Source organism: Gorilla gorilla, chromosome 3 (assembly GCF_029281585.2).
Source record: "Gorilla gorilla gorilla isolate KB3781 chromosome 3, NHGRI_mGorGor1-v2.1_pri, whole genome shotgun sequence".
Taxonomy (NCBI): domain Eukaryota; kingdom Metazoa; phylum Chordata; class Mammalia; order Primates; family Hominidae; genus Gorilla; species Gorilla gorilla.
The window spans coordinates 165,764,242-165,790,782 of NC_073227.2; the positions used below are offsets into that span (position 1 = coordinate 165,764,242).

The 26,541-nt window shown below is 38.0% G+C and overlaps 1 protein-coding gene across 1 annotated transcript in view; it reads right to left on the reverse strand.

The window, feature by feature from the left end:
* Positions 1-210: 210 nt before the first annotated feature.
* The window catches only part of ANAPC10 (anaphase promoting complex subunit 10), a 235,321-nt gene continuing 208,990 nt past the window's right edge, over positions 211-26,541 (reverse strand). Inside the window, exon 6 of the transcript XR_008679333.2 lies at positions 211-229. The gene's annotated coding sequence lies outside the window, so the exon portion shown is untranslated. The remainder of the gene's footprint in view (positions 230-26,541) is intronic.

Consider the following 26,541-nt stretch of genomic DNA (forward strand, 5'->3'; position numbering starts at 1 on the left):
CAATTTTTCAAGTTCCCTTTATATTCATCTTCATGCTTTTCTATATTGTCTAGTTTTTTGCAATGATATATCTTGTAATTAAAAAAGACTATATTATTAAAGAGATAAAAAGGTGGCCAGGTGCAATGGCTCGTACCTGTAATCCTAGGAGGCCAAGGCAGGCAGATGGCTTGAGCCTAGAAGTTCCCAATCAGCCCAGGCAACATGGCAAAACCCCATCTCTACAAAACTAAAAATAAAAATAGAAAAGGACATGATATTCAGTAAATACATGTTGGCAAATTGATCAATATAATTTTATTAGTCTGGCTTGGCTTATAAGAATTTCAAACTGAGGGAATTTGCATAATTATTCAAGTTCTACTCTTCAGAACATCAGTCCTTGCCATTCAAATCCTACTGATGCTCTCTGATAAAAGTGAGTCTGCAAACCCAAGTCTATTCACGGATGAACAAATAAAATGTAGTACAAACATACAATGCAATATTATTCAGCCTTTAAAAAAATTCTGACACATAGTACAACATGGGTGAACCTTGAAGACATTATGTTAAGTGAAATAAGCCAGTCACAAAAGGACAAATGCCATACGATTCCACTTACACGAGGTATTTAGAGTGCTCAAATTCATAGACACCAAAAGTAAAATGGTAGTTACTAGGGACTGGGGGCAGGTGGAAATGAGGACTTATTGAATGAGTATGGAGTTTCAGTTTTGCGAGAACAAAAAAAGTTCTGGAGATGGGTGGTGGTGATGGTTGCACAACAATGTGAGTGTGCTGAATACCATTGAACTGTACACTTAAAAATGGTTAAAATGGGCCGGCTGAGGTGGCTCACGCCTGGAGGCTGAGGTGAGTGGATCACCTGAGGTCTGGAGTTCGAGACCAGCCTGGCCAACATGGTGAAACCCCGTCTCTACTAATAATAACAAAAAACTTAGCTGAACTTGGTGGTGCACACTTGTAATCCCAGCTACTTGGGAGGCTGAGGCGGGAGAATCACTTGAACCCAGGAGGCAGAGGTTGCAGTGAGCCGAGGTTGCAGTGAGCCGAGACCATGCCATTGCACTCCAGCCTGGGTGACAAGAGCGAAACTCCATCTCAAAAAAAAAGTTAAAATGATGACTTTTGTGCATAGTTTACCACAATTAAAAAAATAAAAATAAAAAAGAGACTTTGATCTTAAAACACTTCAAGGTAATGTGTACCTATCTGACATTCATTTTTAATATCATAAGCTCATTTACTTATTATTTTTCATTAATGGATCATTATAACATAATCACCATTTTCATCATCCCCATCAGCATCAAAGTACTGCAAAAACAGTTGTATGCTTTATTCTAAAGATCACTTTTCATTTTCTTTATATAGGCAGCATAAATACTTTTTGGAGAAAAACACTATGAGGAGCATTGAGAAAGTCCTCATTTGGAATACTTAGCTGGACTTACCTAAACTGAACTTTCCCTTCCTTGACCCAGGGCAACCTCTGCCAAGCCCACCACCCTCCAGCTCCTACGCCATGAAAGATCGAAGAAGATAATCAGAAAAACCACCCAAGAAAAGGAAAAGGGAGAATCAGTTACATATCCAGCAAGCCAGAAAACAAGAAAACCCAAATCTGTTGCAGTTCTCTAGTTTCACCTTAAAGGCAAAGAACTGTAGATGCTTGTGAGGAGCTCTTCAAAGCCTAAATTCATAGCCTCTCTACGCGGGAGGTTACCAGCATCTGAAGAAAAACAACCACTACCAGAAAAGCTCTTCTTTGTTTTCATTCTTCGCAGTCCTTCAGGAAACTCTTGATAATGTGAAATGTTATTACTGCAAATGTTGGCTCAAGCAAGTTTACTCTAGAGTCTGACTATCACTGACTTGTTCGCAAAATAAAATCATTTTTAAAGCCTACGAGGAAAGCCAAGAGCAAACCACAAATCAGAAAACCACCAAGGCGGGCTGGCCTCATTGCCAGAATTTAATGTGATCTAATGGGAGGACAACAAGATGTGAGAATTTGATTTTACGATGCTCCATGTAACATTTGGCAATACGGAGGGGTTGGGCCCAACTTCCCCATCCTTAAGCAAACATTTGAAGTAATGTTTCACTTTCTCATCAGTTTTAATTCTGTCAGCGAGAGGGTAGAGATTCAGCCGGGCCTGCTCATTTTAAAAGTGCCGTCTGCTTTGGATGCTCATAGATTTGCTTAATATCCATTTGTATAAGATGAAGATGGGCAGGTGGGGAAGGGGCCAGGAAAATAGGATGAAGCTATTCAGTGGCAGTGTACCAACTGGACTGCCACTCTCTTCTGCACTGGTGATTTATTCCATGGGTGGGAAGGCAGGAATAGGGCTAACTTAAGCAACATTCTTTCACAAGCAAAAACTAACCCCAATGAGAAAGAGTCAGATCTGGGCTGAATCACGTTGCCCAGTCTCACACCAAATGGAACTGGAACTCAGGTGGAGCTCTATTTCCCATCACTCATTCTTTAGAAAAGAAATAAAATGGTAGCAACAGAGAAACGCTTTGCATATGTCAAATTAACAACAGAGGACCCTATGGAATAAAGAAAGCCAGTCAGGAAATCCCATAGAAGGGCACACGAGCAATGAAAAATACATTAAAGTTACATATTTCATGCAGTTTTTATTTCTGTTGCCAGGACAATGGAACGAGAATCAGATCTCTTTTTTTCCTTCTTACAGAAAAACGCAACCTTACCAATGCCAAACTCCTACTTACACTGTCATTTTATAGCAGTTACAAAGTTGGCCCAGTGAAGAAATGTAAAACGCATAGAATCAAGTTTCTTAAAGCAATAGTTTGCTAAGGGAAGTGTAATAAATACAGGGTCTAGGAAAAAATTACTAGAACTTCTATTTCTATTGACTTTTAAGCTAAACACTAAGAAGGAAAGAAAGCCTCACTAAGAGTTAAAATCTGGATGACACCAGTTGTCCTCATTTGGTGCAGATACAGACAGTCACCTCTCACCCACCACCTGTGGACTGTGAGTCTTCCTGAAAGAAGGTTGAGGGCTCAACAGTGCTGAGGGTATGATAGAGGTAGCATCAGTTCAGGTAGGCTGGGCTGCAGTAACACATAGACCAAGCAGGTAATGGCTCAACACAATAGGAAGTTAGTTCTTGCTTAGGGTGCCATTCTGGTGATGAGATCAGCAGGACAGCTCAAGCCATGCCATCACTTAGATGAGGCTCTGCCAACTTCGGCTTATGGTTAGCATAGCCATCTGCATCGCTTCCTGCAGGAAGAAGGAAGAACCTTGGAGAATCACTTCTAGGAGGCTTTTTATGGGACCAGAATGAAAGTGGTACATATTATCGAAGCTCATCCTCCATTGGCCATGACTTAGTCTCAGAGGCACAACTAACCACAAGGGAAGCCAGGAAATGTAGCCTGATTATGTGCTCAAGAAGAAGAAAGAAATTATGGCAAAGAGTCAGCAGTTTCTACCATAGGTGTGCTCATCCATTCAGTGGATTGCAATGTATTGCAATCGACATGTTCCCCTTACACGGATTTAACCATTTTAATAAAATTTAACCTCATAAAATGAACAGGTAGCTGAAAAATATTCCTACTACAAAGTTAAAAATTGAAGATAATATTAATAATACGAACACAAGCCAACCACAAGAAAAGAGCAGAACTAAAGCCTCATATTTTAAACTCTTTGTCAACAATAATGTAAGGTTTTTTTTAAAAAAAGACTATTAAATTACTTCTGGAAAGAAGTCAAACCAAATATTTTTAAAAATTTTAAGTTTATTTGAAATACAGATTTATATCCACTTTTATAATAATGAACCTTATATACCTGAAACATGGCTAATAAGAATGTGAACATATTAAAATTAGCAAAAAATTTAAGTAGCCATAAAATAAACATGGAGAAAAGCTTCTGTAATTTTATGTGCAGTTTAAAGTCGTGTTATACTTAATCTATTCTGAAAAATTTTACTAAACTTGATGAGAGATGTTTAGAGGTCTCCTTTGAGATTTCTCATTAAATAATAAAGTACAAAAAGCCACATACCATTGGGTTCTCATTTTTTCTTCACTCCATAATTTAAAATGGCAAAATAACATATGTAAAACAATCTGGCAATAGGCTGGGCACGGTGGCTCATGCCTGTAATCCCAGCACTTTGGGAGGCCAAGGCGAGCAGATCACTTGATGCCAGGAGTTTGAAACCAGCCTGTGAAACGTAGCAAACCCCGTCTCTACTAAAAATTAGCTGGACATGGTGGCACACACCTATAATCCCAGCTACTCAGGTGGCTGAGGCACAAGAATCACTTGAACCTGGGAGGCAGAGGTTGCAGTGAGCTGAGATTGCACCACTGCACTCCAGCCTGGGCAATGGAGCGAGACTCTGTCACAGAAAAAAAAAAAAAAAAAAAATCTGGCAACAAAATTGTATTCCTTTGTTAATATAAAAAAAAAGCTGGCCGGGTGCGGTGGCTCACACCTGTAATCCCAGCACTTTGGGAGGCCGAGGCGGGTGGATCACGAGGTCAGGAGATTGAGACCATCCTGGCTAACACAGTGAAACTCCGTCTCTACTAAAAATACAAAAAATTAGCCAGGCGTGGTGGCAGGCGCCTGTAGTCCCAGCTACTCAGGAGGCTGAGGCAGGAGAATGGCATGAACCTGGGAGGCAGAACTTGCAGTGAGCCAAGATGGCGCCACTGTACTCCAGCCTGGGCAACAGAGTGAGACTCCGTCTCAAAAAAAAAAAAAAAAAAAAAAAACAGCTGAAGTTTTAAGAAATAATTAAAATATGTTTTGAAGTGTTGGGAGGTTGATTTACAGAAGAATGAAAGTACAGGTTTCTAATGTATCTCAGCTTATGGTATTTTCTAGATCCTGTTTCAATAGTTAAATATATAACTATTTGTGTGCATGTGTGTGTGCACGCATATACCTGTGCATATACTACAAAAAGATACGTACTAAAGAATGTATCTTCTCAAAAATCACTCAACTAATATTTATAGAGCACCTGCTCCTTATCCTGATGCAGTTTTAATTACAGTAGCAATACTCAATCTTGCAAAAACAATATTTTAAGAGAAAATTGTGTAAGTGTATCAATGATGGAGCAACCACTTTGATGAAATGTTTTAAAAGGTTTTTGGAATAAGTTTACTGAGGCAGCATAAATGAAATCTTTTTGCTTCACCATTCATAGGCAAGCTATTGTAACAAAATGCTACAAAATGTCACTCATAAGTTCAATTTTAGAAAAACTAGAGCCTTCAAATAAAGGGAAGTCAAATACCTTATACCCATTAGGATGACTATTATCAAAAAACAAAACAGAAAATAGCAAGTATTGGCAAGGATCTGGAGATAGTATGTTCTTGTGCACTATTGGTGAGAATATAAAATGGTATAGTTGTTATGGGAAACAATATGGTAATTCCTCAAAAAATTAAAAATTGAATTACTATATGATGCATAAATTCTACTTCTGGGTATATACCCAAAAGAATTGAAAGCTGTGTCCTGAAGAGATATTTGTACACCCATGTTCATAGCACCATCAGTCACAAAAGCCAAAAGGTGGAAGCAACCCAGTGTCCATCAACAGATGAACAGATAAGCAAAATGTGATACAGATATACATACAATGAAATAGAGTTCAGCCTTTAAAAAGAAGGAAATTCTGACACATGCCATAATATGGATGAGCCTTAAGGACATTATGCTAAATGAAATAAGCCAATAACAAAAAGATAAGTACTGTATAATACCACGTATATGAGTACCTATAATAGTGAAATGCATAGAGACAGAAAATGAAAGGGTAGTTATCAGAGACTAGGGAGAAGGAGGGATGGAGGAGTTGTTTAATAGGTATAGAGTATCAGTTTTGCAAGATCCATATAATTCTGGAGATTGGTTATCCAAAAATGTGAATGTACTTAACATTAATGAACTATACATTTAAAAATTGCTAAAATGGTAAATGTGTATTATGAGTATTTTACTATAATTAATTGTTTTAATGTAGAGGACTCTACAGTTTGATATTGAGATATGGAGCAACGTTGAAAATATTTTCTATCACGCAGAGTTTGCTGATATTTAAAAAACAAGGGACACACACGCTATCTACTTTCAAGGTAAAGATGATATTTTCACAACAAATTTAAAATAACTGTTCTTTGAAAGAAATTCAAGCTATGCTGATAACATTTTGAAAACATATTTAAAGTGTTTCCATCACTGTGTGTGTTGTTGTCGATAATTATACAAATGCAGCCCTATAAATATTTTCATAACTGAACACTTACACTTAGAAATGGAACATTTAAGCTATTTAATAATTTATCAAAGAGTTTTAATGGCTTAGAATTCAATTGGTGAAACAGTAACAAGCAACCCCCAATTAGTTTGTAAGAGCAAGTGGTTAACATCAGGGAAGATAAAAAATTTTATCCAAATTTCAACAGAAGTTTCTGCATAATTGAAGTATAGACTAGAAAAATGATCATCATGATTTAGTAAGCCTTGTCAATGATGGGTTCCTTCCATTCCTTCATTCCTTCCATTTGTAGATTCCATTCAGATCTACAAAGAGTCATAAGTGATCTTTTTAAGATAAGGCAGTCAAAATTCAAAAATTCTCTGATTGTGGATTCATTAAATTCGAGTTTTATGCTGGGATTTTAAAAACATATTAAACCATATTAAATCATACAACTCTCACTAATAAGAGCAAAAAGAGCTAGGTATCGAAAGCAAAAATAAGTAAAATAATTTTTAAAGTATTCTTTCTTTCATCTATTTTAAGCCTATGTTATTTTCTATCTTACATATGTCTTATAAAGTGCATAATATATTGGTACATAGCATATGCATATAACTCACAAATAAATTAATTTTGTTCACACATAAAAATGTTTATTAATATGGATATAAAATATAGAGACTATTGGTCTAAAATGTCTTGGAAACCAGTTAGGGAGGAATCTACAAACTTTGGTTTAAAAAGCAAATGGTCTAAAACTGCAATATGGAAGACCAAGGTTATATATGAGAAAGGCTTTTCTTTACGGTAGAAGCAAGAAGCCACAAGACTAATTCTCATCCATTGAAATTATGTAGGTATAGTTCTTCCTTAGAGTAACAAGATCAATTCATTTTATTCATAGGAATATTATGTAGCTCTATTGTCCTTAATGCCAGCCAGGAGATAATTCTAAGTATATACCTACAGTCAAGAATAATATTTTGATAGTAAAATAACACTGTACACATAGATTTTCCCTTAGAATATTTAAAGTACTTATGCTTTCATCAATAAGTTTTCTTGAATCTGTTTTGGAATGTGATGGGACATATTTAAGTAAACAAACAATCACATACATAAACACTGTATTAAGCTTTTTATCATCTGATCCCTCCTTTCATGTAAAACCACTGCAGAAGGAAAAAAAATTTTATCACAAAATAGCTATGTCATTCCCATTATTTAGAATGCCTTTCCTTTCTTCTTTCATTTTATCTGAGTTTCCTCTGTAATTTGGGGTTCACTTCCAAAAAATTGTATTCAACAACTAGTATACTACCTGCTTCTATGGTAGATCAATTGCAAAAATGGCCCTGTTTTCTGTATCTACATGCTCTTTGCAATGTGGCTTTGCAGTTCCTCTTATTAGAAAGTGAAGTATATATTCCCATCTCTTGAATATAGACTAACTTTGGCACTTTTATTTTTGGCCAATAAAACATGGCAGAGGTGATAGTGTGTCAGTTCCACTCTAGGCCTACTTCCACCATATGCCTTGGAAAACTCACTAACCCACAGACTAAGACCAGGATGGCTAAGAGACCACATGCAAGAGAGCAGAGGTGTTCTAGATGATCACTAATGAATGTCCCAGGCCCGGCATGGTGGCTCACACCTGTAATCCCAGCACTTTGGGAGGCCGAGGCAGGTGGATCACTTGAGGTCAGGAGTTCAAGACCAGCCTGACCAACATGGAGAAACCCCGTCTCTACTAAAAATACAAAAATTAGCCAGGCGTGGTGGTACATGCCTGTAATCCCAGCTACTTGGGAGGCTGAGGCAGGAGAATCGCTTGAACCCAGGAGGCGGAGGTTGCAGTGAGCTGAGATCGCACCATTACACTCCAGCCTGGGCAACAAGAGTGAAACCCAGTCCCACCCCCACCACCCTCCAAAAAAAATCCTTAACAGAGTTGCCTAATCTGCATGTGGCTAACAGCAGATGCACGTGGCGGTCCAGCCAAGGGTAGAAGAGCCACCCAACTGAGCCCAGGCCAGATTACCAGCTCATAGAATTTTGAGCTAAATGAATGATTACTATTTTAGGCAGCTAAGTTTTGGGCTGGTTTGTTAAGCAGTATTATTGTGATAATCGTTAACACTCCTTACCAGGCATACTAAAAAGATGGAAACAATGTGGTTCTTTCTGCCCTTGAAGGACTCATCTTCTGTATAAGGTCTTTTAATCTGGGGCCCACAGATGGACTTTAAAGAGATTTTAAATTCTCTTAAATTATATGTGAGATTTAACAAGTCTTCTCAAGTGTTTTTCCTCTGGGGAAGTGGAGTTTATAGTTTTTATCAGATTCTCAAATAAGGTGGTCTCTCACCAAAAGGTTAATACAGCACAGTCGTGAAGATATTGATGCAGTTATAAAAAGTATAATATCATACATCAAATCCAATAATAGAGGTATGTGCCAGGTAGTATGGCAATACAGAGAAGAAAACGTTTAAAATCTCCTGAGGAATTCTAAGGCTTTCTCAAAGAAATTATTCTTCCCAAGTGTCTCCACAGACACAAAGAACCTTTCAGGCAATGGGATAGCAGGTACAACTATCCCATTTACGTGTACAATTTCTTTTCCCTAAATAAACCAGGCATGGAAAAGTAAAACTGCCTGGTTTATTTAGGGAAAAGAAATTGTACTTGTAGCAAGATACGTAGTAAAGGTATGGAAGATAAAACTGAAGAAGGCTGAGGTCAAGATGTGAAGGGCTTGTAGTCCATGCCAGGGAATTTGTTTTTTAAAACTGTAAGGATCTGCCACTAAAAGTTTTTAAGCAAAGAAAAAACATTGTGGGCCGGGCACGGTGGCTCACGCCTGTAATCCCAGCACTTTGGGAGGCCGAGGCGGGCGGATCACGAGGTCAGGAGATCGAGACCATCCTGGCTAACACAGTGAAACCCTGTCTCTACTAAAAATACAAAAGAAAAAATTAGCTGGGCGAGGTGGCGGGGGCCCGTAGTCCCAGCTACTCAGGAGGCTGAGGCAGGAGAATGGCGTGAACCCCGGGGGGCGGAGCCTGCAGTGAGCCGAGATCGCGCCACTGCACTCCAGCCGGGGTGACAGCGAGACTCCGTCTCAAAAAAAAAAAAAAAAAAAAGAGAAAAAACATTGTGAAAAATCGCATTTTACAAGTCCTGGTGGCAGAGAATAGAACAGCTTGCTTGGAGAAATGACTAGTGCAAGCTGGCAATAGTACAGGCAGGAAATGATGGAAGTCTGAATTCAGGGAGTGGCACAGAGATGTAGAGGACAGAGGTGAGGTTTGAAAGTAGAATAATCAAGAGCTATTGACTGATTAGGTATAAAAATGAGAAAGCAATCTGGGATTAGTATTTCTTGATTGCACGAATGGAGATGGCGATAAAAATCACTGAGGAGAGAATGCCAAAGGAACATCACAGACAGAGAAATTATTTTAAATCCCATTTTGAACATGTTCAATTATAGATTGTGCAGCAGGCCTAGAGCTCAAACAAATAGTGAAGAACGAAGATTTGGAAGTTACTGACTATAAATTCTGAGGAATTTGAGGAGTCAAGGGAAATGCAGCATGAAGGAAAACTTGAGGGTGATACATATGTTCTAAACACGAAAATACACACGCCTTGGTCAAAGGCACTTAAAGAATTGCCAGCCCAGTGCAAAGATGACTCTTCTGTGACTGGCTCTTGAAAAGAAAAAAAGAGACAGAGAACAAAAAGAGAGAGAGAAAATACCAACTTTTCCTCAGTACATGGAGCAGCAGTGTGTCCTCACAGGCCAAGTCCTGTGAGCCGAGGCTGGGGTTGAGGTCAATGCTCTACCCCTTGAACTGCAAATGCACACAAGCCTCCAGTCCATGCTGTCATCCTGCACACACATCTTGCAAATCAGCTCCACACATTTGTCACTTGAACCAACACTTCCTAAGAGGAGGAAGTTATAACAGCACAGAGAGCGAGAGATATCTCCAAAAGCTTTGGATAAATTAGCATCAAATTCAGATTTTATAAAGCTTTTATTTACAAACACTGACTTATCCCAAAACACTGACTTATCCCAAAACAAAAACAAAGCAAAATAAAAACCTCCAGAAAATGTTTAAGAGGATACCTAGTACAGAGTCCATGGCAGAGTACTGTGAGAATGAAAAGATGAATAGAGCATAAAGTCTGATCTTAAAGGAGATATCAGCTACCACCCATGGTGGCCGTGAGATACGTAATTTGCAAGTTATAGGTATAAAGCCCATGAGAATGGATAAAACCAACCAGAAGGTGGGGGAAATGCAGAATTCACAAATGGCAGCCTGTTTTTTCCCAGAGTTTTGTTTGGCCTGTACAGTGTTTTTTAAAACGATGTTATCTGCCAATATTTAAAAATTGGGAGATTTCACCCCAAAAAATCAAATTCAACTTCTCTTGGAAAATTAATTAAAAGAAATTGCAACACTGGGCTCATGTTGCCACTCAGCAATAATTGGAGCTGAAAAGCAGCAGCTACCTTTAGAATAACCACGTGTCCTTCAATTAGCCGCCTTTCTCATTGTCTTCACTAATTGTATTTACCTGCCTGCTGCTTGTAGGCATCTGAATTTGTGACCCTCTGTGTAGAATCAGAAAGGAGGTCTAAGAAAGGAAAACTGAATCATGTACATCCAGCTATGGCTGTTTATAAGCCAGTATCTCTTCCCCACTAAAAATTAGCTGTTTAAGATCAGACTTGATGCTCCATTCATCTTTTCATTCCATTACTCTTCCATGGGCTCTGCACATACCAGGTATCCTCCAAGCATTTTCTGGAAGTTTTTGTTTTGTTTTGTTTGTTTTTGGTTTGGGATAAGTCAGCATCTATATATACAAACTTTATAAAATCTGAATTTGATGCTAATTTACCCAAAGGCATGTTCATTATTCATTTCCCCTATTCACTGTCATTACCCTAAACATCTGCTCTGATCAGAATAATAAAACAGTAACAACTTATTATACTTGTAATTCACTTAAGATCAGAGGGTCTTACTGAAGCTTTATGACCTTCTGCGGTCAGTAGCTAGAGTTGCACATCCAGAGTTAAGTAATATAGTTAGTTCTGTGTCATACAAAGAATATAATAAGAATATAATAAAACCTCAAGAAATATGAAAAAAATTCTTTTCAGTTTATTGGGCTACTTTTTAATTTTCCATGCCATTCTTCATTTAGAAAGATCAAAGAGAAGGACTTGAGATCATATACTTTGATGACTGGAACACTGAGAGAAGGAGAAAGGGGAGAAGTTTACATTCTTAAAAAGAAGAAAAAAATCAACGTGCTAGTTAGAATTGTATAAGAATCCGACAGTTTCACTGGCTTTTGGCAATAAGTTCCCACTGCCAATTTAGGAATATAAAAGAATTAATTGTATTATCAAGATCAAAGAACTATCAGAGCCACTTATCTGACACCCTCAATCCCAGGGTTTTGCTCTATTTTAATTTTCTCACCTTTTTCCTGCTAAGTAAAGAAAGTGAGATATTAGCTCATATTAAAAAAAAGATACAGCAACTATGACATGAAAGTTAGATCAATGATAAAGATTTACAGTCTAACGTTTATTCTCATTTTCAATAGTTCCCCCAAACCAAAGGTGATAAAAATACATTTTATGTAATCACATTAGCTCATTAATCACCTAAAGGCCTGGCTGTTGACCCTTCACCTTTCCCAATGGGACTGAGGAAGTCAATCAACTGATAAAATAAAGTCTCCATCAGACTTTAAAAAGAAAAAACCTTTTTTAATGATTATGAATAATATATATGTGAGATTCAGGTTAATTTCCCAAAATTTACATCGAGAAAAGAATCAAGAACACTAACTATACCAAAAAAAAAAATGGGATTTTTGCAATCTCTTTTTAAAAGTGAAAGAGAAAGAGAGAATAGATTTTAATGAGCTTCCCTGTTCACCTTGATTAAATCGGAACTTTAGAGAAAATAACCTAGCAGAACTTCAGAAATGTGAAGTTCAAGTTCAACTAATGAAGGAACAAAGACTTTAATTTTAGCTGAATGATCTTCCCATTTCTGTGTCAGTTTCGCACTCTGTTAGATCCTCTGGAACAAAAGGCCCAGACCCTCCCACTGGGAATCTTTCTCTGGAGCCCTAGGCTCTATTGTTGATTTTATCTTAAAGGGCTTGGGAACACATTTTATAAACATGAAAACAGAGAGCAAGTAAGTGTGAGAAACATCCAGTGAAAGAAGGTCAATGCTGTCAAAGCCCCACTGAATTTCTTTTAAAATGATGTAGGTAGATGCATTTCTGGTTGGTATGTTTAGTCAGATAGAGGTTTGAAAATGATATTCATTTGTCCCTTTTCTTACATGTGAAAATAATCACAATTTCTCAGGGAAGAATCGCCTGCTGGGTTACCAACTGCTGGGCTCATCCTCTCATACAACCAAATACCTTATTTTCAGCCTGAGACTTGGGGATGCTTTCTTTGGACAAATCAACATTGGCTTCATGTATGGAAATTCTCCTTCCTAGGGTTACCCAATGCAAGTGAAACCATGGAATTCCATGACACCTGTAAACCATTTCTCCTCTTCTGACTGGATTTGGCACAGCTAAGCATGGAATCAGAACCAGAAAGCCAGAGACCTACCTGCCAAATGAATGCTATTTCAGGATGTCTTCGATGTTGTTGTTTTCCTTTTAAATAAAAATGAAATAAAATCACATAATAACACCACAATGAATTCTGCACATGCTAAAATATGAAAGAGAGGACATTATTTTTTGACCTTTCAATATATGTGAAACACATTTTGTACTAGAACAAACAACTTGAAAATGTATTATATGCACAAATGGCATGTGAATAGAACAGTTGCTTATGAGACTGGGAAAGAAGAGAAACTCTATTCATTGACAGAGGGCTGCCAAAATTAGATATTAAAAACTCCAAACCTTTCTCAGTTTAAGGAATAAAATTAGTCTCTTACAGATCCTACTCCTAAATCAAAAGATGAAAATTACCAAGCTTTAGTACACAACCACATGAATAATTCAGCCTATGAAAGCCACTATTATCCAGCATGGAATCTCTAATATGCAATAGAAAGTTTTCTCAGAATCTCAGAGGAGTTCCAAGATTGAATTTCTCATGACAAATAGTGGTTCTGACAAATAAAAATTCTACCATGAAATATAAAGTCGACATTAAACTAACAATCTATTTAGTCAGCAAGCATTCAGTAACTATGAACCAGCTGGAAAAGACACACCCAATACAAATCTATATCTGTTCTGTCATCTATTCAGGACATATTTATTGAGGACCTACCACATGCTCAGCACCTGCTGGGAGCTGGGGTGTCAGCAAGACAGACATAGTGTTTTTCCCATGGATAGAAATAAAGAGTCTCACTTTCTACTACTGGGCATGCCAAACTACAAGTGATAGTGACAACTCAGATTGAAAAGGTGCTGTTATTGGTGGCAGAATGATAAAATTTTTAGATCCAATTCTCTCAAGGCCAAAAAATTGATGGGGTTACATATAGTTTGATATAGATATTTAAATCACTTTTATTAGTTAAAAAATTTACATAAAGTCTATGTGAATTGTTTTGGTTTTGTTTTGTTTTGTTGTTGTTGTTATTCTTCTGTCTTCTCTCCTTGTAAATCAAATTATGGGTGGATTGAAGTAGGATTAATGTTACCAACACAGAACACTGACTCTCATTTACAGCCTTTGGCATTGAACTGATCCAGAGAAATATCACCAGCATCAACATCATGATCATCATCAAGAGGCTTGCAAGGCCTACTTTATCAATCCTATTTATTATATCCATGGAACATGTGTTATTATCACCAAAATGGCACCAGGGACTTACAGAACATGTCTCAATTCGTAACTCCATTTATTGAATAGCAAATGGATTAAGTATTTTTAGAAGTTGCAAATAGGCTGGCAAATGCAGATGGGCTGGGACTACAAGAAAATGTAATAAACTTCTAATAAAACATTTGAGCAAACTCACACATCTGTGGACAGATGGGAGGCATTACGTAATCAAGTCATTGCTACAGCAAGCTCTAACCGTGCCCCCCTCCTCTCCACCCCGCCAACCCACCCTTACCCCCCACCCTGCCCCACTGCTGCTGTTGGGCCAAGGTTGAGGGTAAAGGGCCTCTGTGAGTTTTCCTTCTCTGTCAGCATCCAGAGAAAGTATTTTTAATATTTCTAAGATGAACTATTAAAATAGACAGCCTTTGACCCAAACCCACAAAAATACACAAAAATCCCCAAATCCTTGACTCAGGAAGCAAGGTTTCACTGCTTGTATTTGTTTGTTTTTTGAAACCGTAATATTTCCATGAATACACTTTGCTGCTTGCCAGAAGTTTTTGTCTCTGACAATGGCACTAGATGGTAATGTTTGAGGTGGGCTCCTTAATGTAGCTTTGGGGAGTAATTTCCAAAGTGATCAATCAGCTGTACAAACCACTAAATGCAGACTAAGTGAATAATGTGAAATTAACACTTAGAAGTCCTCCTTTTAAAGAGAATGTAAATATGTGTGGGTGTGTATAAATTTTACTGAATTCCAGAGTAACATTAGAATTTTCTGTTCACAACTGACTAACCTTCAACTTGATATTCTGGAATGACTTTCCTCCCTTGATCAAAAGTATGTCTCCTGGAGTATTTAACACTTAAGGTGCAAAAATCTGGGGTGAGGGACAGGGGAAAAGAGAAAAAGGGGAAAACACTTCTACAGCATCTGAGAGAGAAGTTATCACAGAGAACTGAAGCAAGTATGTTTTAGAGATGAAACATTGACACAAGCTTTGGAGTCAGCTAAAACAGGATTCAGCCTTATCACTTTTCTGGCCATGTGACCTTATACTACGTTTTTCTAATTGGTAAAATGGAGACAAAAATACTGTTGCAGTAGGTAGCTAGTCAGGCATGAGCAGGACAGGAGTGGGCTCCCCACGCCCCAACCCCAAACACATACCAGAAGTGTCAGGTTACCATCAGGTGATGGTCAGGTGGTTGTTAGCTGTCTCGCTAAAATAATAATTGGTCACAGCCGGCACCAGAGAAGGCCGTCTCCTAATAGATAGAAAACACCTGAAACTGGTGATCAGCAGCTTCCCCATAAGATCTTAGGAGTTGGGCAAGTGGGCTCAAGCATGTGAACTAAGAGGCAAAATGGTGGGGTTCACTGATATATTACCTTCCTCTGGGAATGCTAGTAGACTGGTAGGGGAAGAATGCCTCAAGCGAGCATGCGTACAATTCCAGTAAACACACTGCGTATGCAGCCCCTCCCAAGCGCTGACCAGCCACTGCGCATAGCCCACCCCGAGGGAAGAATCAAAGAAGTAAAGCAAGACCCCGGAAGCATGCCATCATATAAAACCCCAAGTCAAAAGGTCAAACCATGCACTTGATCTCTCAAGTCACTCGCTCGGCCCTCTTCCAAGTGTACTTTACTTTCTTTCATTCCTGTTCTAAAGCTTTTTAATAAACTTCCACTCTTGCGCTAAAACTTGCCTCAGTCTTCTCCTTCTGCCTTACACCTCCTCCGTCAAATTCTTTCTTCCGAGGAAGCAAGAATTGAGGTTGCTGCAGACCCCCTATGTATATGGATTTGCCCCAATGACAATAGTACCTAAAATAGAGATAAAACTAGTGTTTAAAATTATTGTAAGGTTTAAATGAATTATGTATATAAGGCACTTAGAAAAATGCCCAGCACATAGTAAGTACTCAATAAATGTTAGTAACAAATATTGTTGTATTTCAGACCAAAGTGCTAAAAAAAATCAACTAAAAAAATTATTGTTCAACTATCGGGATCCTGAGTTTTAGCAGTAATGACAGTAGAAATCAAAGACTTCAAACTGTTTAGTAAATGTATGATAAGTCAGTTCTTAAAATTTTCCATTAGAAGCTAGATCATTATCATACACTTACGGTTATAACTCTCTTAGATTCTTCTGGTCCATCAATGCCAACAAGCTGCTAAAATGAAGATCATCACTGAAGAAAAAAAGTGTGTGACTGTCTTCCAGCATGGGAGCCTAAGAACAAGAGATGTAAAGTAGAACTTGACTGTGAAATTCATAGGTTTGAGAAACGATATTTCCAAGATCACGATTCATAGGATTTCATAGACAGAAATTAGAATTTCATATGTCAACTCAGAATATTTTATTATAAAAACTTTCAAGTACAGAAATGTGTAGAGAATATCATAATAAACACTGGTATCCCCAGCCTTAAAAATTATAGCATTATGAAGACACTCAGGGCTGCCATGTTGAACAAAGTCACTGTTCTTTGAGTAGAAAGTGAATGATCTCCCTGGAGGATAACACATTGTATTCTACGTAGTTGGAACCCCACCAGCTACCCCAGGATGGAGCTATGTAGCCTTCAACCTAGACACAACCAAAGAGCTCCAGTAAAAACTTCCTGATATCATTCAGACGCCACAATCCTGAATCTGATGTTTATTATTCCTAGTCCCGTTTCTATACTTTTATTACAGATGTATCTATTTGTATGGGTTTTCTGTTTTGAACTTATATGAACAGTATTATTCTTTATGAATCCCTCTGCAACTCGCTTTTTGCGAACTTGATATTATGCTTCTAAAATATATTCCTCTTGATGTCTATAACTTTAGTTCATTCACTTTAACTGCTGAATAGTATTTCATTATATGAATAAATCGGTTTATTTATCCACTCTCCTTTTGATAAAGAATTGGAAGTTGTTTTTCTCTCCACATTTTTTGGATTAGAGCCTTGTAAGTATTCAATACATGTTAGCAATAATTTTGTTTTGTTTTGTTTTGAGATGGAGTCTTGCTCTGTCGCCTAGGCTGGAGTGCAGTGGCGCGATCTCGGCTCATTGTAACTCTGCCTCCTGGTTTCAAGCAATTCTCCTGGCTCAGTCTCCCAAGTAGCTGGAATTACAGGCACACACCACCACACCTGGCTAATTTTTGTATTTTTAGTAGAGACGGTTTCACCATGTTGACCAGGCTGGTCTCAAACTCCTAACCTCGAGATCCACCCGCCTCAGCAACCCAAAGTGCTGGATTATGGGCGTGAGCCACCGCACCCAGCCTGTTAGTCATAATATTATGTCTTATTTTGCATTCAGTACCTTGGTGAGTAGTATCTACTCTTCACTCCTTATGTGACTTTTGTAAATTGGTATCTAAAAAGCTAAAAGTTGTATTTATCAAATCCCCTCACAGTAAGAGATCCACATATGATTTTGGTTTGGCCAAAGACAATCATGAAAGGTTTTTCAGCCTGAAAATAAGATAGACACTGCACTCCGGCCATTTCTTCTGCTGCAGTTGATAAGCACGAACACAGAGGTACTGACAGTGATGGCAGTAGTCCTAATGTCCACTCACTCACAGGTTTGAGAGGCAAGGCATAGTGTATCCATTTTGTCACTGTGAATTGTTGCAGACCTGCTGTGGGTCTGGAACTGGCAGCAGCAGCAACAACTTTCCTAATGATGTGATGATTTCCTAATTGTAGCAGCTTCCTGCTCATGGTAGTGGGTAGTTTTGTTCTGTGGCTGGCAGCTTCCAGATCATAAAAAAGATGGCCTCAGGCCATGTACTGTGGCTCATGCCTGTAATCCCAGCAATTTGGAAGGCTGAGGAGGGCGGATCACTTTGAGGCCAGATTCAAGACCAGCCTCATCAATATGGTGAAATCCTGTCTCTACTAAAAATACAAAAATTAGTTGGGTGTGGTGGTGCGTACCAGCAGTCCCAGCTACTTGGGAGGCTGAGGCTGGAGAATCGCTTGAACCTGGGAGACAGAGGTTGCAGTGAGCCGAGATGGCACCACTGCACTGCAGCCTGGGTGACAGAGTGAGACTCCATCTCAAAAAAAAAAAAAAAGATGGCTTCAGTAGTCCATTCTGTAGTGCAGCTTTAGAAGTCATACCTGAAAGCTCAACTGAAAGTCTATTTTTCCATCCTCTAATGATTTCATTTAATACCCTATAATTAGAGATAGATTTACCATGTCGTTATTGAAGCTTAAGATTTCAGAGACCCTCATTGCACGGGCCAATGACTGGTTATGTATTTTTATAAAAATTGCAAAAGATATTTTTATTGCTATAAATGAAGGCTATTGTCTCTTTCCACTAGCACTGCCCCTCAATTATACTTTCCAGTGTTGATGGAGTGGCCTCAGGCATTTTCAAGTTGCAGTTAAGGAAAAATTGAGTTGGGCATATAATTAGATTGGATTAGCAGACATATTTTTTGTGTTTGCAATCACTCCTAGTTCTCACTGTGTGGAATCACCCAACTTCATGACATGAGGGGACAAATCGAGAGATCACATTGCATCAGGAGAGTGAGTAGTGAAGAGGCAACAAAGTTTAAAATTGACAGAGCCAGAAGTTAATCTGTGGAAAACTTATCCAAATCTTACGCTTCACATAAAAAAGAAATTTGACATAACACTTCCAATTTTGGCAATAATTCTAAAAATTTACATGGCATTGTCAATAATGAGTTGTAAAGATGAAAGAAATTTTATAAACTGTTAATAACAAATTTCAGTCACCCACAAAAAAAATGATACTACAAAGTCATTTATCAAATAAAGTCAATCAAAGGATGTATGAAGCAATATATATAGAAAAATACTGTAAAGGTTTATCCATTTGATTAATAAAATTATACATATTATTGTTCTTGATTTGTGATGTTTGTGGTAAATATAAGCTTTTTAAAAGCTGTAATTTGTTGTAATTTAGTTTCTTATTAATACGTTTAAATTCATACCTAATTTTGTATTTGTAATGTAATATTCCTTTTCCTGAAGAAGGTCCCAAATTTTGTATTAAATTCGTGCCCCCAAACAATTAGGTCCTTCCCTGCCAGTAATAGATTCTTAAGCCAAAGTGGATTCTGCCCTCTGCCAATGGAATTCTAAATTAGTAAATTATGTAATTAGTATCAAGTGTGGTTTCACGCAACAGAGTTTCAAGGAAACTGACCTCTGGAGTTGGTTATCTCTTTCAGGTGGGTTTGAAAATAGTGAGACTCTTATTAGCAACAGATAATAACCTCTGCCTGGCAGGAATGAAGTACCTATGAAATGGAAGGTTTTGGCATACCAGCTGGCTGATCCACAACCCCTTATGGTGAAAATGATAAATAAAAGAATTGTGGGCAGAGTTGGCTAATTCTAAATGCATTGGAAAATTTTTTAAAAGAAAATATGAAGCTCTACATTTTAAATTCTTAGCTCAGTCCACAGGAGACCAGAGAATTTTAGAATTTTCCTAAAATAATGGCTCTCAAACTTCAACATGCGTAAGAATCCCCTGAAAAAGGTTTGTTAATGTACAAACTGCTGGGTCCCCAGCCTCTAGAGTTTCAGAATCTAGTAGATCTAAGGTGAACCCTGAAATTTACATTTCCAATTAGTTTCAAGGTGATGCTAATATTGTTGGTCCAGGGACACTTTGAGAGCTACTGCCCTCAATGAATGTCTTATCTTTTGTACCTTCAAGGCAGATATAACTATAATCAGATGAAACAGGTGACTGAAATACAACTTAAATTCACAGCCTCACTTGGTCTCTTATGTGAAAGTTCGCACATTAATTGAGAAAGCATGGGACATTGTGACTTGGAATGGGAACACTTGAGCGGATTTAGATGACTCTGAGTAACTGAACCTCCAAGCGCCACTGAGACCGAAAACAGCAAATGTAGCCCCTCCCACTTCTGTCAGATAAATTTGTCATATTAAAAGATCCAGTGTGATTGCACCTGCAGTAATTACCTTGCAGAAAGATGCCAATTCTCCTTATGCTCCAACCTACCACCTCTCATCCACTCCAAATATAAAATCAGGTCCCAGCAGACCCCAAAGATGTAAGTACATAGTCTGGCTGAGAAAAAGCTTTATACAACGAAATAGTCTTAAGATTTTGCTAAGTTGTATTGGCATGTTTGTGTGCTGAGTAACCATAGAGGTGCAGTGTGGTATACACGGCTGACTGAGATTCACATATGCAGAGGATAGAAAGCTAAAACAATATCCCTTCTCTTTTACAGACAGGTTCTGGAAGTGATTTAGACTGTGCCAACCAGATAAATTCAACAAGATTTGGGAGATAGAAGTGAGACAGAGATTGCACCTGTGTTCCTTCTGTGCTCTCTACTGGCAAGAATGATCATGGAGTCAGTGCTGGCCGAGTCGCAGTTTCTAGTCACGAGCTTTGTAGGTGTCGAGAGCCAGGGCAGGGTCTGTGTTGTCGGTGTGGGTCATAGCAGGCATGGCACTGATGTGGATCCAGCAGCAGTAGCAACAGTTTTCTGATCCTGGCAGTTTCTGGACTATGACAGTGACCTGGTGTGACAATGTACTACCCTTGGCAATGGCAATGTGGTTCTGGAGCCAGTGGCTTCCTGCTCATACAGGAGGCAGCAGCTCCTTTATTGGCTCAGTTCTGTGGTTGGAGTCATTCCTAAAATCACAACCTACAGTTTTCAGCCCTCCCAATAATGCTAAAGTCGTTGAATAACTTATAATAAATGCCGTCCCACTTAACTGGCTAGAATAAATTCTGTTCCTCACAAATGAACCCCAAATGATACAGAGAACATGTGTGAAAGTGTCTCCAGGGTATTTCCCCAGGAGTGAAATTGTTGAGCAAAAGATTGGGCCACATTTTTCACTTGATTGGATATTGCCAAATTGTCCTCCAAACTGTTGTGCCAATTTACATTGAAAAATTGGAGAAAATTCAGCAAAATTTGTGATTATGACATTTTTAATTTTTGCTAAATTGATGGATATGAAAAAAGATCTCATTTTAATTTGCAATTCCCTGATTACTGATTTTTTTGTACATTGATTAGTTATTAAGTTTCCTTTTGCAGTGAATTGCCTGGTCATATAATTTGTTCATTTTATGTGGACTTGCTTATCTCTTTATTGATTTTTATGGGTTCTTTATTCTGGATACAAAATCTTTGCAATTGTAAATATCTTCTATTCTAGCTAATGGTATCCCTTTTCACTTTACTAATATAATTTTTACTATACAAAAATGTTTCACATCAATGTAATTATCAATCATCTCCTTTGTTGTTCATGCTTTTTGTATCTCATCTAAGAAATCTGTCCTTTCTTATATGGCATAAGAGATATTCCCCTATATCTTTTAAAAGTTTTGAACTTTTTTTATTTTTACCTCTGCAATAAATCTAGAATTTATTTTTGTAGATATATGTAATGTAATTTTATTTTTTGCATATGAATAACTAATTGTTTTGGCACTGTTTGTTAAGTAATTTATTTTACCCCACTGATTTTTAAAAATTCATTAATTTATTTTTTATTATACATACTTAAGGTGCACAATATGGTATTTTAATAGGCACAGTGAAATAATTACTAGAGGTAAGCAAATTAACATATCCACCACCTTCCATGGTTACCTCTTTGCGTGTGTGTGGTAAAAGCACCTAAAATCATTATCTTAGCACATTTTAGATATACAATATAATATTGTTAACTATAGTCCTCATACTGAACATTAGATCTTCAGAGTTACTCATCCTGCGTAAGTGCAAGTTTGTACCCTCTGACCTACATATCCCAATTTCTTCCCCCTCCCTGTCCCTGGTAACCAACTCTACTCTCTATGTATTTGACTTTTCTTTTAGATTCCACATATAAATGAGATTATGTTGAACGTTTCTTTCTGCATCTTGCTTATTTCACTTAGTATAATGTTCTCTAGGTTCATCCATATTCCATTGTGTGTGTGTGTGTGTGTGTGTGTGTGTGTGTGTGTGTGTGTGTGTGTGTGCAGAGAGAGAGAGAGAGACCACGTGCACAATTTCTTTATTCATTCATTGGTCAGCGGACACTTAGGTTGTTTCCATATCTTGGCTATTTTACCCCACTGATTTAATGCTACCTCTGTCCTATTCCAGGCTTCTATATATCCAATGGTCATTTACTGAGTCATCAAGTCTCTTCCATTGCTTATGTCTATACTTGCAGCATTACCACACTGTCAAAATTTTTATATTGATAATCTGGTAGGGTAAGTTTCACAATAATCATGTTAAAAAATTGTTTTGGCTATTCTAGGCAGGCAAAAGGCTATAGTTATAGACCAGAAGAAATAAGGCTACCCAATACAGACAAATTAGGGGGTACCATGTAACTAGTGAACAAATAAAATGCTGTATTCTAGAGTATCAATATGTTTTCTCTTGACTAAATCTATTACTTCAAGTTTTTTACCTTCAACTTCAATAACCTTCTGTTCATTCTGTTTAACAAGTAGTTAATTACACTAATCTATAAATCATGGAAACTCTTTTTTAAACTCATGTTTTAATGACCATATTATTCAGCCTTAAAGAAGAAATTGTATTAGAAAATGATATTTTTAATCCGTTTGTCTCTATGAGTCTACTAATTTCCTTCAGTACTAAAAAATAAGAGGTAATGGATGTACTTGTGCATATCCAACTCATTTTGCTATTTGCTTTAGCTCCCTAATAAACTATTTTAAGAGTAAGTCTGTTTTTCTCTTAAATTCAAAGCCTTTCATAAGAACTGAGGCATTTAATTCTCACAACAGCCATATGAAGCAGTTACTATTATATCATGCCCATTATACAGAAGAGGAAAATAAGACACAGAGATCCTAAGTAACGGGGACAGTGTCCTCCTCTTGCTAGTAAATGGCAGAACCGAGGCTTGAACCCAGGCAATATGGCTTCATCACTTTCCCATTTAACTTAACCTCTGCAGCTCTACTGCCTCTCATCAAACTGAAAATCACAGAAATTTATAGTTACAACCTAGGACAAATACTTTTGAAGGAGAAGGACAAAGATCTATAAGAACATGTAACAAGAAAATATGACCTACTACTTACTAAGTGTAGTTCTTCCTATACCTACATTCTCTCACTCTCTCACCTTATCAATTATCAAAGTATTTTTCTAAGACAGTTCTTTTTAAGGAATTTTGGTGAATAATATTTTCTTTATATTAGTACATAAATATTTCAAAATCATCTAGTTATAAGCTACTAATATCAACATTATTATCATTCATTGCTGTAGAATATTGTTTCTTGGTATGTCAAAAAAGCATTACTTTAACCCTTTATTTAGATTTTCCTTAAAGCAGAATCATCCACTTGTCAGAGCATCTCTAATCCAAACCAGAGGATGACTGTACTAATTAGCTTTACTGTAGAAACAATGAACCTCAAATGATAATGGCTTCCTAAACAAGGGGATTCTTTTTTAATTGACATTTCACATAGGCTCTAGGTCAGCTGCCCATGTGTTTTTGGCAGTGAGTAGGCTGTAGCTCTTCTTTATATTGTCTTCATATTCTAGAACACAGGCTGAAGATGCAGCCTCCATGTGGGACATGCCATTCTCACAGCAGATGAAAAGGAGAGCCAGACTCAAGCACACAATGGCTTTTCAACCTTCTGCTCAAACATGATACCTATCATGTCCACCCACTACTAGCCAAAGAAGTCCCTACTGGCCAAAGAGGCTCAATGTCAGTGAGACAAAGAAGGAGAGAGACTATACAGATGGATAGTGGCTGGACCTAGGCAATAGAACTCTGACTCACAACCTCTGCAGCAACCAGCCTAGAAAGCCAAACCACAACCTCTGTGGCAATCAGCCCAGAACGGTCAGGACTTCATCAGTGACTCCTGGGTTCCCTCTTTTTTGCCCCTGCTTCCAACTTAGGCTCAATGAGAGAAAGTAAAACATGCTCTCCTAACCAATCACATAACATGCCCCACTTCAAGTTAGCCAGCCTACAGTGTTGCCAAACCAAGCCTGTTTTGCCTGTGATGCAGTATGCCAATCACTGAGATGATGAGTTTTGCAGCAGAGAAAGGGTTTATTCATGAGTCAGCCAAAGCAAGAAGATAGGAAAATCTGTCTCAAATACATCCTTTCCCCAACTAAAGATGGGATTTTAGGGGTATTTATGGCATAGAAGGGCAAGGTGGTTCAAGACATAGGGAAAGGTGACTGGGGATAAGGAATAGTGAGGCAATCAGTGATCTTCACAAGCGTAGTCAAGCTTCATAGCTCTTCATAGGATGCATAGTAACAAAATGGCATCAGCAGCATGATCGGAGGGTGGAGTTTTTGGCCCTCTGACATCAAAAGGTCAGCCATTGGACCCTCATGCAGGCCCAGTTGAAGTGTTGGTGGTCTTGGCCAGCTTGAATTAGACAAGAGCTGACTCTAAGTTTCTGAAAAATAACTTAGGCAAACGTTACAATGCTGACCTATATATTAGAGATGTTATTTCTAAGGAAGGTAGTGGGAATTTAGATATATATAGTTTAGCTATGTGACTTTCAGCTATATGGGTTTTAAAATCAACTAAAAGCAAGTGACTAAAAACAAGTGAGGCAATTTAAGTTTGGTGTGCCTAGTGATTAGCCCTTGGTTCGGCAGCTTGCCCATGCCAACATCCTCCAATCAGAACATACCTGAAGTCTTCCCTATAGTTTTCACTATAAACTTTCCTATTCTGTCTGCCTGCCTTTGAATCTCTGGTAAGTGCAAGTGATGGTGGTTGGCTCCCTTGCTATATAGCGAATTCTGAATAAATAGCTTCTGTTTGTTTCATTTGGGTGGTCTTTTCTTATTTCCACAAAATACACCCCTCCTATGGTAGCAGGATGAGGTGGGAAGGGTTACTGCAAATTACAGTAACCTAGGTGAGAATTGCCTGGGTGAGAATGAGTAATCTTTTGAAGGAAGAGGAGAAGGATATCATTGTTCTTTGAAGGAAAAGGATAATAATACAATTGGCTATTGTTCACCCTTGGTATCATGAAGTTGCTTTCTACCTCTTCACATGTGAAATTCTATCCAGCTGTGAGAGTATACTAGAAGTCCAGCACTTCTTGATAGTCTCTATTTCAGGTCTGGATATCTCTACTCTTTCTTCAGAAACATCTGGACTAAAACACGAGTTATATACCCAAGATATAATAGTGGCTCAGGAATAAGACAATAGTAACAAACACTTTTTAGAAAGGAGAGTCGAAGATGCACGGCAATCACTGATCTAAAATCTTCCTGGGCAAACAGAACAGAGCCCTCAGAAATAACGCTGCATATCTACAACTATCTGATCTTTGACAAACCTGAGAAAAACAAGCAATGGGGAAAGGATTCCCTATTTAATAAATGGTGTTGGGAAAACTGGCTAGCCATATGGAGAAAGCTGAAACTGGATCCCTTCCTTACACCTTATACAAAAATTAATTCGAGATGGATTAAAGACTTAAACGTTAGACCTAAAACCATAAAAACCCTAGAAGAAAACCTAGGCATTACCGTTCAGGACATAGGCATGGGCAAGGACTTCATGTCTAAAACACCAAAAGCAATGGCAACAAAAGCCAAAATTGACAAATGGGATCTAATTAAACTAAAGAGCTTCTGCACAGCAAAAGAAACTACCATCAGAGTGAACAGGCAACCTACAAAATGGGAGAAAATTTTAGCAACCTACTCATCTGACAAAGGGCTAATATCCAGAATCTGCAATGAACTCAAACAAATTTACAAGAAAAAAACAAACAACCCCATCAAAAAGTGGGCAAAGGATATGAACAGACACTTCTCAAAAGAAGACATTTATGCAGCCAAAAAACACATGAAAAAATGCTCATCATCACTGGCCATCAGAGAAATGCAAATCAAAACCACAATGAGATACCATCTCACACCAGTTAGAATGGCAATCATTAAAAAGTCAGGAAACAACAGGTGCTGGAGAGGATGTGGAGAAATAGGAACACTTTTACACCGTTGGCGGGACTGCAAACTAGTTCAACCATGGTGGAAATCAGTGTGGCGATTCCTCAGGGATCTAGAACTAGAAATACCATTTGACCCAGCCATCCCTGGGTATATACCCAAAGGACTATAAATCATACTGCTATAAAGACACATGCACACGTATGTTTATTGTGGCACTATTCACAATAGCAAAGACTTGGAACCAACCCAACTGTCCAACAAGGATAGACTGGATTAAGAAAATGTGGCACATATACACCATGGAATACTATGCAGCCATAAAAAATGATGAGTTCATGTCCTTTGTAGGGACATGGATG